This window comes from Scomber scombrus, chromosome 15, assembly GCF_963691925.1.
Source record: "Scomber scombrus chromosome 15, fScoSco1.1, whole genome shotgun sequence".
In the NCBI taxonomy this organism is placed as follows: domain Eukaryota; kingdom Metazoa; phylum Chordata; class Actinopteri; order Scombriformes; family Scombridae; genus Scomber; species Scomber scombrus.
This window is the reverse complement of record NC_084984.1, coordinates 8,538,738-8,552,818: the sequence shown is the minus strand read 5'-3', so window position 1 is coordinate 8,552,818 and position 14,081 is coordinate 8,538,738.

The following is a 14,081-nucleotide window of genomic DNA, read 5'->3' as shown; positions in this document are numbered from 1 at the left end:
GGGACACAGCAAACCTGGCCCTGTACAAGGGTGAGAAATCCAAGCTCTCTAATGAACAGGTAATGTCTAGTGTGTTTAATCTGAACAAAAACCGCAGTGTAAAAACAAAAAAGTTGCAATTTTATGGAGGGTTATGTTGGGGACTATTTCTAAGACAGGCACAGTCGGTTCCTGCAGTCTTGTCATCACTTTAATTTTGGCCAGGCAACCCACAGAGATTCAAAACACAAAGCTAATAAATGTATAACTGAAATGTACTACATTGAAACCAGCAACAACAACAAAATCCTTACAACCCATATGTCCTCACAAAATGGGCTGTCACATTGGTCCTCACATGCAAAAAAGAAAAAAGCAATACATATTCTCAATTACTGAGCACATTTTTACACTAGATGTTCTGGAATTCTCCCCAATTCTTGCAACCCTCATACTCCTTTGATAGTTGATGCTATGCAGGGTGCTTTACTGGGGACGGACCTCATGATAGACTGCTGTGATGTCTGAGAGCCCGCCGTAAAAATTCATCACGGTCATGGCCTTCACTCTCAGAGCTCCAACTGGGTTTAATTCCATCCTGTCAGCAGTTGCGCCGCAGCAAGTATTGTAGCTACTAGCTACTGCAGGAGATGTGGCTCCCATAATGATCCCCCTGACTGCTGCAGGGTTTTGCTCTCATCAAAGGTAATATAGAATCCCACCACCGAACATGGCAGGCCTGACAGCTGTGAATGAACATGATACTAAACTACAAATCTAGATTGTTTATTAGCTTCAACCAGCAATTCTTAGACAGGTTGAATCCTGCAAATTGGGACTGGGAGTTTGTATAATGAAGACCAAGAGTGACATTCTCTTTCAGGCATCTGCATGTAGGTTAACATTCTGTCCACAAGTTTTCATCTAAACTGGGCCACAATGTCATTAGTATTCAGAGCGGACAATCAGGGGTTTTTTTTGGAGGGGGGGAGATGCCGTTCATCACATTCTACTTGTTCTAGAAAGTTTCAGTTCACACTATAGTCTGAATGAATCTGTGTGCCCCTGTGTAGTGCACATAATGGCCCTACATAACATATATTCTCCTTTTCGTCTTGCATTGGTATTAAATATAACAGTAGGATCATGTTTGTGTTTTGAAATGGTTAGTGAGATATCACATTGAGTTTTCAGCTGTCCGAGTTGTTTCTGTGTGAGACTCCGGTTGCTAACTGCACATCTGTGCTGGCAGTCAGTAGTATCTGCATGTCAGACAGGCATGGCTGCACCCTTTTCTGAAGTTTGCCTGAATTGAACAGTTAGTGACAAATAACAAATGGTAAGGAGGGACATGGAGAAGCATCTGGGTTTTGGTGACAGTCTGCCACTTTATGACAAATGAGTGGCCGACTGGTTTCCTAATTTAATGTTTAGAACTTTAATTAGGAAAAGTATACACTCATGAGATCTATCCTCCTTTATCTCATAAAGAAGTGACACTCTGAAAAGTGGACAAAGTGAAGATTTTCACGTGTATGTGATTTTTATGAATGTTTAAAAAAAAAAAAAAACAGGAAAGGAAGGGGGAGAAATCTATCTCCTTGATTTATCATTTATGGTATAAATGTATTCACTAAGACTAGAATTTGTGCCTGTGTGAGCAAAAGAGAGCCAGAGAGAAAAAAGAAACCCAGAAAGGCAGTTATTTGTCAAAATGACATACCTTAATTAATAAAGCTGGATTAGGAGGGTTGGAGATTCAGGTAGATTAACTGTAAAAGCAGGAGACTGAACTGAAAGAGAAATGGAAATTGAACAAAATCAATTTATTGCATTAAAGAACCTGGATCTGACTGTGCTGTGGTGCTTTTATCTTATTTCCCTCTAAAATCAGAAGATTGATATCTAAATTATCTAAGACCTGACACCCTAAACAAGAATTACCCTGCTCCAATTTGTTTCCAAGTATGTCACAGATTAATTACCATTTATACCTGTGGGAAAAAAAACATAACAATGCATTCACCTCAATCAAATGCAGACAATCTCTCCTCCACATGTGCCTTTGTGAACTGTCTGGAAATCATAGCCTCATGTTGTTTTGAAAAATGCGTGAATTAGCTTGTCAGAGCATACTTGTAGGAGAATCTTCATTTATTAATAGAAAACCTTATTTGGTGGGCATCACTTCCTAAGGGGAATCTTTAATGTCCACAGGAAACATTTAAACCCTGAATTCAACTCTCAATTTGATCAATTAATCAGTCTCATAACTGTAAGTTCTTTTCAAAACAGTGACCTCTGTTTGCTGCTCTCAAAGAAACACATCAACAAATTCTTAAGATAAATGAGGACATTTATTAATAGCTAAACATCTTGAGGATACATAATAAAGCATAAGATAGTAAATAAATCAAATGAATCAAAAAGTTCAAACATACCACATTTCTCACAATTTTCCTCTTAATTTGATATTTTGTGTGTTGTACTTGCATAGTGTTACAGTGCAGGCCTCTAGAGAGTAATGGCCACAGATGACTTAAGACACTGGCCCTTAGCCAATAGTGTAATTGTGTTGCTGACTGGTTAGTATCGCTGTCTGTGGTCTGGGAAACCGTGGTTCAAGATCTGGTGTGGAAACCCTCCTTCACTACACATAGATATAATCATAAATATCTTTATAAAACACTTGTCTTATGATTATTGTTATAAAACATTTATGGATGCCTATAAATATAATTATACAGTGCTATGAGCAGATTATAACAAATTATAAGAATGTTTATAAAGCATTATAGATATGGGTTTCAAGAAAGTATTACCAAAATTAGCTGCTGGTGGTTCCCTATTAATCTCAAGTCTATCTACCTGTAATAATACTACCTGGCCCAAGATTTTCTTAAAGCTAATTTGATTAGCACATCAATTCAGAAATAAGCAACACATAAGGACAAAACTGAAATGAAGAAGGCTTTAAAACTATATTTAGACACCTCAAGAAAGGGCCTAAATGCTCATGATTTTACCCCAACAACAATCAACAGTTGTGTCTGTATCCTCAGCAGGAAGTCGAGAATGTTCTCAGTAGGTATTATGCTCTGCAAGGGCTGTGCTTTGTCGACAATTCTAATTGTGATTTTCATGAACAGAATCTCAAAGCACGGGGGTCGTTGAAAATGTCCGGTATGGAGACGAGAGGATTGCATCTCTCCCACCTGTGGCTGATGTGGTTACTCTGGCTTCATCAGCCTATGAACTCCAGCACACTGGTATGGTTTCTAAGGCATTAGTGATCAGTCTGAGAACTACCAGGTTGCAGCAAAAAAGATTACTCACTGTACAGCCTACAGTCTACTGCCTCAAGTAGAGGAGTTAAAGTATCTCATGGTCTTGTGTCAAAAAAGTGAACATGGCGGATTGATGCCATGTCAGCACCAATTCAGGCATTGAACTGGACTGTCATGGTGTGGGCTTTGGTGACAAAAAGGATGAGATTGTGGCCGAAATGAGTTTTCGTCACAGAATGGCTTGGCTTATGTAAGACGTAGTGTAAGGAACTCAGACATCCAAGGGGAAGTCACACATTCATCTGTCTGATAGGTATTCCTCCTGGACAACTCACTTTAGAGGTGTTTTAGGCATGTCCAACTTGGACAGTGCCCTGGGGAAATCTGGCTTGTGAAAGTCTTGGCATCTCCAAGGAGTTGAAGGACATAGCTTGCAAGAAGGGCATCTGGACCACCCTTGCTTATCCTGCTCCTACCCAAACAAATGGTTGAAATGGATGGATGGATGGATGGAATAATCTGCTACCATAAAAAATTAATCAGGAGGGATACAATTTCTTCACTTGTAGTAGCCACAATAGACTAGAATGCGAAAGGCACCTGTTCAAGACACACTGTATTTTGAATGAGTCATACACCAATGTGCATATACTAATTGGCAAGCTAAGCTTGCTATATTTATATGCTCTTATTCCCACCTGTGAATGAAAGTCTCTTTTTGTCTGGGGTCTGTTGAAAGTCTTTCAGTGAAACAGGAAATCACAAACTGAAATAGAATTTGAACGTGGCTGAGGTGAAGTGAGTGCACCATTGAAACACCCTACAAACACTCATCACAGGAGTGTCACAGATTGATGATAACTAACAATGTAAGAATACCTGAGGGCGGATTATTCCTTAAAAAGTTAATGCTTCCTGATGCCTGCCTGGGTGCTATTAAAGATGTATTACCCAAGTTTATTTGATCCAGCTGGTTTTTGATGATGAAACATCTTTGTTGTACTTCTAACGCCGTGCGCTTGGCATTTCCTAATCCAGCTGTCATTTTAGGTAACGGTTAATGACACCTCGCTCAGACAAAAATAATGTGAAGTCAGCCCTTAAACAGAATCAGTTTGACTGTATCAAGGGTGATCAGAGTTCTGCTGCCGAGACACAACAGGTAGAGACATTTTCAGGACTTCAACACTCAGCTATGAGAGAGAAAAGTCATCTTTGTGTTGAGCACCGTTCTCTGCCAAGTCTTTATTTGCCACAGAGTAGGAACCAAATTAACAGTACAGACAAATGTGGTCATGTAATGTCATTGTTCAAATACCCTTCTCAATATTCTTTTACAGACAGTGCAAGCTGGGTGCTGCATGTCAGTGAAGGTTAGTGAGAGAAAGGGTAAGATGGAGGATAGCTGGAGGAGAGAAATTGAGTAGAGGAGAAATTTTTCCTCCTGAACTTTAAAAAAAGATGTGCTTTTGTTGGTGTGGGTTTTGGAGCGTGTGTCCGGATGTGTAGGCAACGGAGAGCCAGCAGTCTGAGCCGCTGCTAGTACCAAGGGAGGAGAGTGATGACAGCAGTGAGCAGTGTCAACTTAATACCATTAGATGAGTTATTCTCCCCATCCGTCAGTCTTGCACTGGACAGTGAGTATCACGGGTTTGACAAGGAATAGTCAGCCCGTCCAGCCTTGCCAAGCCTCTCAGTCATCCATTGATGTCATTCCAAGAGTAGAGATTTCAAGTTGAAGATGTTTTTCACTTCAGAATAATATGGAGCTGAAATATTTAGTATGCGCATTAGCTTGTGATTTCTATAGTCGGTTTTTCATAGCAGGCATTTTAAATTGTAGCTTTAGAAGCACAAATATAACTTGTCACATAAGTGATCTTAGTAAATCTGAGCCGAAATGGGTGACAATAGAGGAAACTATCGTAGCCTATTATCTGTCTTCCACCATCTGCTTTTTTTTTTTTAACCTTTTATTGGAGTATAATGCTCCACAAACAACGATGACAGTTATGAGACAGGAAGCGATGGTAATTCTTTTGAATACATTGTTTGAAACTTATTGTCCAGTTAATGACCGCATGAACAAGTTTCCTACCTGGCAGTTCTCAAACTTGCAAGAAGAGCAAGGAAACGAAGCTCGGGGATCCATCTTCTGAAACTCTTAATTAAAGTAAATGATGCATGATCCTGAGAGTAAATGGCCAAAGAGGAGTTAACAGCACAGTACAGATATAATAAGAAACTTGAAAAGCTGTTGTTAGTTGTGTTAACGTATTACCCGGCTGCAGTAGTTTAGCAAATAGCTCTGTGAGTAGTTCCCTACGTTGCCAAGCTTCTAGGACCAATTATTTCACAAAGATGCACAAATTAATTTCACAGCGCTATTTTCTGGTGTGACCATGCCAGTAAGCCAGACTGCACAAGATTTTTCCTGTTTGTAATTTTTCAAACTGCATAACCAAATATTTGGATACTTAAGGGCAAATGCATTTTGTAAGGACTGATAATTCTGAAAACTGACTAAAATTACATTGATTTAAAACTAAAAATGACTTTTTTTTTCTAAAGTCAATCTTAATGTAATGCGAATAGGTGTGAAATTGGGGTGGACAGATATTAATCCAACATAATATTCCTTGCTGTAATATGTATTAATATTGTAAAACTTATAGAGATCATTTCTTTTGGTGAGATAGAGGCCTTTCACAGCTCAATAGTAATTTCTGAGGTCATACCTTGAGGCAATGCTGTTTCGGATTGAATCATATTATAGCAGTGGTTCTCAAAGTGGGGTTCAGATACAGGTGTCCTTTAGGGGGTTCAAGGGGGTTCACAGCAAAAAGGGGAATGCTTTATTTCCACTCTAATTCTGTCCATAAGTAACATAGTGACAGAATGTGTAACAATTTTTGTTATGGATTTTATACACTTTCTGAAATGAAACAGCTAAAAGCAAATGTCTTATTAGATGGGGAAACCAGGGAAAAAATCTTGATCTATCAAATGGTCCGTGGTTTAATTTGTGTCAGTTTATGGCTCTTAGATGTGAAAAAGTTTGAGAACTACTATATTATAAGACTACAGATTTAGAGCAAAAAACAAATCATTCGAAAGTTGCACACTTGCAAAAACTCAAAAAGATGCTAAAATGCTGTGAGCAATAAAACCTCTTTCTAATTAAATGATTCTCATAGGATTGGTTGGAGATGCATTGGTCTTGCCAAGCAGACTGAAAAAGGAGTCTCCTGCAGGCCAAAGATACTTCTGGTTAGATTCTCCTTGGCATCACTGTCTCCACTTGATGTTTAATTCAGGGGAAGCTTTTTGACCTGCTGGAAAGGTGTTGATGTTGAGATGACAGTGATGAATTACCTCCATGTGCTTTGACCTCAGGTGGTACATTCTCACTTTCATAATTTAATCTTACCCCTTTTTTAACTTATATCTTTTCTGACAGGATGCAGTGGATGATTCCAGGTGACTCTAATCAATACAAAATCACGTTTGGGCGAGTTGGTTCCCCCCCAAAAAATGTCAAGATGCCACACTCAGTTCCCAAGAAGAAAATACAAGAATTGGAGCAAAAATAACGCCTTGGAGTGACTTCAACCACAGAAGAAGTCAGACTTCCATCCACCGTCAGAGACACATGCACAAACACATGCATTGACAGACCATGCGTTGAAACAGAAACAGGATTACAAATCATTTAAAATGACACAGACAGAAGTATTACTGGCACTGAATGTGGTCAAGGCTAGTCCAAGGGGCACACCAGTTGCTATTTTTGTGGCTATTAAGGTCAGTGTTTCTATCTGCAGACAGTTACAGAAAAGGGCATTGGGCTTATTTTTGTATTTTGATAAATAGGACATGTAAAAAAAAAAAAAAAAAAAATGTCATTGTGATATACTGTATAAAGCCAGTACTTGTAATCAGCATATACATGCTGCAGTTTGCATGTACAGGTCTCTTTTTGATAATGCATGTATATACTTTAGTGACTGAATTCGCATCTGCAAATGACCAAGTCTGGATTCTATTTTGTCTTTTCACAAATGATTTAATAAGAAATAAAAGCACAGCAGAGGAATGTGCGATTGTGCTGCTGATAGCTTTGGCCAGCATCATGAAATATTCAGTTGAGTGCACAGACACTGAAATGATTTTATCACCTGATTCATTCAAATCTGTTAGACATATGCTGATGGAGAACTGAGAGCTGTGGTCTCCCACCCGAGAAAAAAGGGAATAATTGATGACTGAATCAGATATATCATTAATACAATGGTTCCTAACATTGTTAAAAATGGCTAATAAATGGCGTGCGCATGGATGCTACTTTGACTTGTCTTTATACTTGTTTGGAGCATATTAAGAAGAATACTTGCATATAATATCTTGTAATAATGGTCAATGGCCGATGCACAACTGAAAATCTTTCCTATAAAATCCAGATTAAGAAATATAATATATCACACAGCATTCTAGACAAACATGAGCAAAAATAATGGACTCATAAAAGAAATAATGACTCAAAACATTCATCCATCACAGTTTCTACCATCTATGACTGAATCTTTGAGCTACTAATGCAACCACAGAGCAGAGTGTGCACTTGCATGTTAAACAAGCCCACAATGTTGACACTGTCCACGTCTGCTTTTCACTGGTCCCAAATCCATTAACAACTCCGCATTTATTTCCCACCTGTGCTTAAGCAACATATTCATCAGCAAAGATGTACACCATCTGTGAGGCTATGAGAGGTGAGGGGAGAGGGAGGGGAGAGGAGAGGAGGGAAGGTGAGAGAGAGAGAGAAAGGAAAACAACAGGCGAAAATAGGAGAAATAGTTTGTTGACAGCTAACACTGCCACATATAAAAATCTACTGATTGAATCTGAGAGCAAACAATATTGGTTTCTATGTTCATCGACCTAGTAAGCCCTCCTCTGTATATGAAGGGTCTTTTTTTTGTCTCCAAAATGTCAAGCCATAACAGAGCTGCCACTCCACCAGCATACCATTCTCTGTGTGCTATAGAGTGAATCTTAGGAATGAATAACCTGATAAATCCGTGATAAATGCGTTCAATTCATTTCCTTTGGAGGTTTTTAGAATGCATCACATAATATCTGCTGATTGAAAAGGTTTGTTTTTACTGTATTGAGGCAATGTACAGTATGTTAAAAGGGAATGTATCGTGCACATTTCCAGTTATATATCTATATTATAGCGCTCAACTGGAATACCCGTATGATTTATGTTTTTTTTTTTAAAGCTCCTCCTTATTTATCTTCGACTGGTGCTTTATGGAGCCTCTCTGTTCAGCCTCAGCCCGAGACAGGCCACTTTAGCTCCTGTCTCTTTAAGGCCCCCCTCCTTGGCAAATTTCCGGTGGTTCTGGAGGCTTCATGATCGAACAGTAGTAGTCGGATTTGACTTCTTTGTACATGCTCAAGCCCAAATAATTGCAATATGTGCCTTAGCAACAAAGACTACTGAACAGATGGTCGTTTGTGTGCCTGCATGAACAATCTGATGTCATCATGAGGAGAAAGCAGAGGTAACTTTCAGATGAAGTGTTTCAGGGCAGGCTGACACCCTGAATTGTGTCTTACAGTGAGCATTTTTACATGCATTCATCTCACATTTTGGAACTTTGACCATGTTTATTATAGACATCTGACAGTATAAAATGAAAATGATGTCCCTTTTAAGCAACAACCTGCTGTTAGATGATCACATTAGCCTCATTTTCTGGCATTCATAAATGCAGGCTTTTAGGTTTTGGCCATTTTTATGATTTAACGTTTTTATCCCATGTATTTCAGTACATTGCTCACACAAATGACACAAACATAGCTAAAACAGGACAGGGCAGAAGAGGATAAGGCTTCAAGCATATTTAAAGACACTAACCAACAATAATTCACCATGTCCTTGTTTGTCTCTCTTGAATGACATAGGGGGGGTGCAGGGGGGACTGTGTCGAAGAGCAGTAATTAATGCTTTTAATTCGGGCCCGTCCTTGGCTGCTGTTTGGGGGCCTGTACCACACAGGTCTCTTTGACCCTGTCTCTCTACAGGGGACCACCAAAGTGTGGAGGAGAGGCCTGAAGCTTCAAAGCTGATACTCTGGGATCCTGAAAATAGAACAGAAGCTACTGTATGTGAGTGAAGGGGGGAAAAAAGTGCAGGACCATATGCTCTTCCTTCTGGCCGTGAAACAAGATGATCTAATTAAATCAAGTGCTAAGTTTTACATGAGTGGGACAAAGCTTCTCCTGCTGAGAGAAGCTTCAACGTCATATTGTTAGCTAGTCCTTTTTGGCACCAAATTCTTCACATCAATTGAGTGCCAAGGATTATTGTTTTGAGCAATCTCATATTTTAAGATCTTATCCAACTACACAGTATAGAAAATGTGCTATTTGTGTTAATGTGCCAAACTTTAATCCTTTTAATGTCTCACTTTAGAAATTTTTTTAATTCTGGAGTCTTCTGAGCTTTTTTACCCATGAGAATCCCACATCTTCTGAAGAATTGAATTTAACGACATCCCAGATGTTTGAATCCCTCACGACAATAGCCGAGAGGAACAAAGGAGATCCACAGGACGACGGCACTAATTTATTCTTCACATGTTAATGAAATCTGCTGACACTTATTTGAATATTATTCTAAATGTGAACCAAACTCATGTGTTATTTACCTGAATTTCTGCAGGGAAAACATCACCGGCTGTGCGTAGTGTATTTACACATCAAACATCTCCCTCGCTTCCCCATCACTGCTCTCCATTTTTGTATTTTAGTTTTCCTCCGATCCATTCCCATCTGCTCTTATCTCCTCTCTAATCCTTTTACGCTGCATTTGTTCTTTTTTTAATTATTTGCCAAGTTTTAATAATAACTTTAAAAATCAAACCGTTGTAATTCATTACATGCATTAGTGCTCTACTACTTAGAATTGAATGAATGCAAAATTGCAGAGTGTCACAATATGACAAAGCTGTAGCTAATAAACCTGATGGTGTTTGAGATACTGTACATAAAGTTACTTCAGGTGAGCTAAAGAGATATAGCTGGTTACACCTCAACATGCAAGAATCTTACACTGTTATATGGGTCGGGGGTGGGGGTCAACTAAAGCAGCAGTATTTATTTTCGGTGCTGGTTGTGTTGTTGTTCTCAGGTCTCTACTGAAATCAGAACCTGATTAAATAACATTTAAACCAAATAAACAAAGATGATGAAGATGGTACCTCCTTAGTGTGTTAGCATTTAGCTCTAAACACCACTGTGCCCGTATCACCTCACAAAGCATTGCTGTAGACTCAGTCTAGTTTAGACACAATTTATTCATTTTAATCCAACAATAAATAGATAAATTGAAGATTTGGTATTCAGAGAAGACATTGAGATAGCATTTAGGCTTTCATGTTGTGAAAGAGAAAATTGATAAATGGTACAATAACATACAGATGGCCGACAAATTAAAGGAAAAATCTGAACAAATGAGTGGAGAAACATAACGAATGCAGATGCTTCCACACAGATGCACTGCATTTAACTGCAATTAAGCAAATTAACATCCAATCATGCTCTGTGATATGTCTAAAAATGCTGTGCAGGCCCAGATGATTCTGATTTTGTGCGAAGATGGCAAGAGGAAAAGATTTAAGTGACTCTGAAAGAGGGTTTATTGTTGGGGCACAGATGGTAGGAGCTCCAGCCACAAAGATTTTTGAACTGGCTCCTGTTTCAAAAGCAACCATGGCTAGTGTGACAACTGCATTTAGATCTATGGGAAAGACATCAGTAAACACCCATGAGAGATTTTGGACCAACATGTTAGATAACGCTCTATACTGCCATCAACAAAACACCAAATGAGAGAAAATCTTTTTGAAGAATGGTGTTCATCCCCCCAAGTAGAGTTCAGAGATTTGTAGAATCAATACTGAGACATATTAAAGCTCTTCTGGTGGCATGTGGTGGCCCAACACCATACCAAGACATTTTTACTTTAATTTATCCCCCATCTTTGATTTAGCATTTACCTGAATAAATATAACAGTATCCTAAATTCCTTCAGGGCCACATACAGTATATTACTGTATACTGGCTGCTGTACAGTGTATATATGGCTGTTTTAGTTATTTTTCTTTTTTTACTCCAGATCTTCAGCAAGGCAGGATCGATTTTTAGGAAGCCCACATTATCCTCTCTTTGAGGCATCTGATTTTCTCCCTTCAAGTTAAAGGTACAATGTTCTCAGAGCAAAGTGCAAAAGATTTCAATTCTCTTTTGTCCCTAGTGCAATACACATGCTTAACTTGCACACGAAGGGATTGTTACCTTGAGGCTGTGCACTTTTTTACTCACATTTAGCACTATAACACTTTATCTAATCCAATCCTACACAAAACCTATCTCTTATTGATTTTATTGTTGTACTGTTTGTGTTGTTGTTGTTCATCTGTGCTCTGCTGCAAGCCTGATTTACTCCAGTGGGACAATAAAGTACTGAACTAACCTGTAACTGACCTAAACTGAACATACTACATATTTAAATATTCCTTGTTATGTGTTGTCTGATGATACAGGCACTTATACAGTTATACAGGATGAATTATAAAGCAGATTGTTTAACTTTTAAAATGAGTTGATCTGACAGTGTAATAAATTCTTCAAGAGTTTTATAGATCTTTATTCCTTATGTATCATCTAATTGGATCAGCTAATGATTAAGGGCCTGCAGCTGTGAGATGGTGGGTGGCAGTCAACGCAATAGACTTACATTTAGATGACTAAGGCATTATCACAATTAATATGGCATGAAGCTGCAATGTTTGTGCTGGGGTTTTTAATTCTCTAATAAAAATGTCAAAGGAACACATTTTATTAGTGATGGTTCATTTTAATTTCATTTAATTTAGTTTGTATTACAATCTGTTTCACAAGGTGCATCGTCATTTCAAGCGCCAAATTAACATGGAAAGCAGACCGGATAGCTGCTGCCGTATTACTTTACCTACTTTATGTATAATATACTTACTTTTTATATGTAAAAATAAAAAGAACAGAGAATAAAATACATCATTAATAATAATAATAATAATTCTACAATCAATAATAATCCATCATTAAACATTAGTGTTATTGTTAGCAAATCACATCATTTGAATAGTGACGTGGTACAGGACCTCTGCACACCTCGCTATCCATATTTTTGTTACAACAGTGCACATTATTGTCTCATAAAATTCATGGTGGAACCTGGGCAATTTTCCTAGGAAGACATCATATATCACTGCATTATAATTCAAATTAATATTAAAACCAACACTTGCCATTTTACCCCACACATCTTTAGACCTCTGGCATTTTAAAAGTAAATGTTAAATAGTTTCGTCTTCATCAGTGGTCAATAGGGTACTTTTTAGTTTTAACAAAGCAGGTCCACTTGGCGACTGCTCAGGCTGCTGATACGAGCCATATAATATCTAATTTATTTTCTGATTATTTACTGATTTTTACTTAAAATATGTTTTTAATACATATCTCGGACCCAGATTCATCTACATTTATTAAGGGGGAAAACACTACCACTGAGCTTTGTACACAGTTTGGAATATATATTTTTACTGGGCATTGCAACATTAGTCCAGAATTTACTACACACAAGTTTATAATACATTACAGAGCTTCGTGCATGTCCCTTTTTCTTGGTCCAGCTCAAGGCTTCACTGATGCACATCCCCTTTCTTTTAATGCCTGATGCAACATTTTCATTTTAATCCCAGATCTTTGGTGCCAAGGCCCCCATCTTTTTTACTTTTGCACAGTAACTCGTAATTCTGTAACTTCTCTTGTGGTTCCCCATATAAAATCTATTGCTATGTTTTTTTTTTTATTTTATTGTCTGTTCTTTGGAAGAAAAAACATCTGTTAAAAACAATAATTTAGACAAGACAAAAGTGTTTGTAATTAAAATTCTAGTTTTATAAAAAAATGATTCATTTTCCCATTTCTGTAGTTCCTCTTTTATTTCCCTTTTCTTGGCAATCCCAGTTTTTTTCATGACAGTTTTTATTATTTATTCGTGCATCTAAAATCTCTGTCCTGGACATTAATCACATGTCATGTGTATTTATTATGTCCTTTTCGTTTTTGGTTCTTAATTATACGAATAACATCATCAGCATATGCCCAAAACAACCTGGTGCATCTCAACTTGTCATAATCCTTCATTCTTTTCAATAATGGATTTATCACTCAAATATAGAGGGTAGCTAATGAAGGGCAACTTTGTTTGACATCTTTTTTAATTTCACATCATTCAGTTAAAATTCCATCTTCTTTAATTTGAACTGTTAATTGTGCATATAACATTTTAACTACATAGACAAAATCTTGCTCAAACCCATAAGCTTTTAACATCTCCCACAGACATTTCCCGAGATAGAAAATCAAAGGTTCTCTTTTGGTCTAGGCCTAAAATGAAGACTTCAAATATAATGAAGACTTCAACCCCTGCAGAATTACTGGTTATATCTCTCTTCTATCTATGTATCCCTCAGTTATCCCACATCAGCCTTCCCTTAATAGCACATGTCTGTTCTTTTTCAATTACTTTTCCCATGGCATCATTTATCTATTTATCGCTATTTTAACAAGAATATTATAATTAATCAGTGTGATATGTCTCCAATTATCTATTTCATGTATGTCCCACTGTCATGTCTGTTTTGGTCAAAGAATGAAGATAAAAGCACCCTCTGTTTTGTTGAATGTCATTTTTGA